Below are 1734 nucleotides of genomic sequence, written 5' to 3'. Positions count from 1 at the left end.
AAAATGAAATAGTTGTCGTGAGGATAGTTATTTTATTATATCAACCTCATTAAAAAATGAAATATATCCCCATGAGGATAGTTCTTTTACTATGTCAACCTTGTTAAAAAATGAAATAGGTCCCCATGAGGATAGTTCTTTTACTTGTGTTAAACTCATTAAAAAATGAAACAAGGTATCGTGAGCATGGTTTTTTCCTATGTCAAGCTTAGTAAATAAATGAAACACAGTGTCATCAGCATGGTTCTTTTCATGTGTCAAGCTCATTAAAAAATGAAACAAATCATGTTCTAATTCGAGTCTTTGATTATATCTCGTAGAATCCTAGTCGAGTCTTTCACTGGATCTCGTAAGTGAACCTTCATTCCATCCACCTGTTAGTAACCATTAGTCTGCTTCGGTGAATGAAATTAAGCTTGGGTGGCATGTACCTCGAATTGAGTCATTATGCTGGGGGCATGAAAACTCATCTCAAGTATAGCTTGTCTTTGTTTCGAGCTTGTTTAAAAGTGAAACCAAACCCAAGCATAGTTTATTTATGTTTCAAGCTTGTTTAAAACTGATACCAAATCCAAGCATAATTTTTTCTCATGTTTCAAGCTTGTGAAAAAATGGAACCATTTTCAAGTATCCTCAAGCATAGTTTCCCATGTTTCAAACTTGTGTAAAAATGAAACCATTCCCACTTTACCTCTCATGATTTCCATCCTTTTCAGCATGTTTTTGCTAGATGAGCCTTGTTTTTTTCATTCCATTATCACCATATATTTGGTTGATCATACGCTTTCACTTGGTTGTGTTAACTTTGCTTGAGGAACATCTATGATGAGTGGTCTTATTAGCCAACCTCTTGACCTTGACATGTTTTGAGTAGTTCCATCATAACCGTAACCAAATGCCATCCTTTTATTCCACTCATTCCTCCAAGTAGAGTCATCTTTCAGCTCTTTTCAGACTCCAAAGATATGAAAATATTTTTGAGTACTTGTCATTTCGAACTTGTTAAAGTAAATGAAATGGCGTCTGCTCAATACAAGTTTAACCCTTTTCCGGACTTAGATAGACTATTGTACGAAAAAGGAATACCTTGGTCACATGTGGCTAAGAGGTTCTCTTGAATAATGTTTTCTACCTTTTCATATTTGAGAGACTATCAATGAAAAGGAGCCTCTGGAGTTTCCTTTTTGCCTATTTTTCAAACTCTCTAAACATGAAAAAGATGTTGAGTTACCCCTCCATCGGACTCGTAAAACTAAAGCGATGTCAGACTTGTCACCATGACAAGACCGAGTTACTCATTCCTAGGGCTCGCTAAAAATACTAGGATGGATTCATCTGAAGGATGAACTTATATGACAAGCATATGGTATCCTCTTCAAGCTTGGGATTAAAAATAAAGAGGTACTCGCTAGAAATAGTGGAGAAAATGGAAGTAAACATAAATCTTGTATTTTGTATAAAGGCAACGTGTCACTCTTGAACATGATACTTATATGTATCTCATGTCGAGTTTGGGTTATCCTCACTTATTCACTTGCTTTCTTGGGTCTGGGAAGTCCATTTTCCTCTCATTCCATCACTACCTATCATCATCATGACCATTGATCCCATTTTGAGTCAAATGTTGCGAAACACCAGAGTCGTGTTGTTGATATGTTCAAGAGAAGTTCCGTCTGAAAATTCAAATCTCTTATACCCCATTTGACCTTCTCTACTAGAGTCTTGAATCAATCT

Source organism: Pinus tabuliformis, chromosome 8 (genome assembly GCF_031772625.1).
Source record: "Pinus tabuliformis cultivar Carrire ecotype Pingquan chromosome 8, CPIR1, whole genome shotgun sequence".
Lineage (NCBI taxonomy): Eukaryota > Viridiplantae > Streptophyta > Pinopsida > Pinales > Pinaceae > Pinus > Pinus tabuliformis.
The sequence above is the reverse complement of the archived record's forward strand: the minus strand, read 5'-3'. Positions refer to the sequence as shown.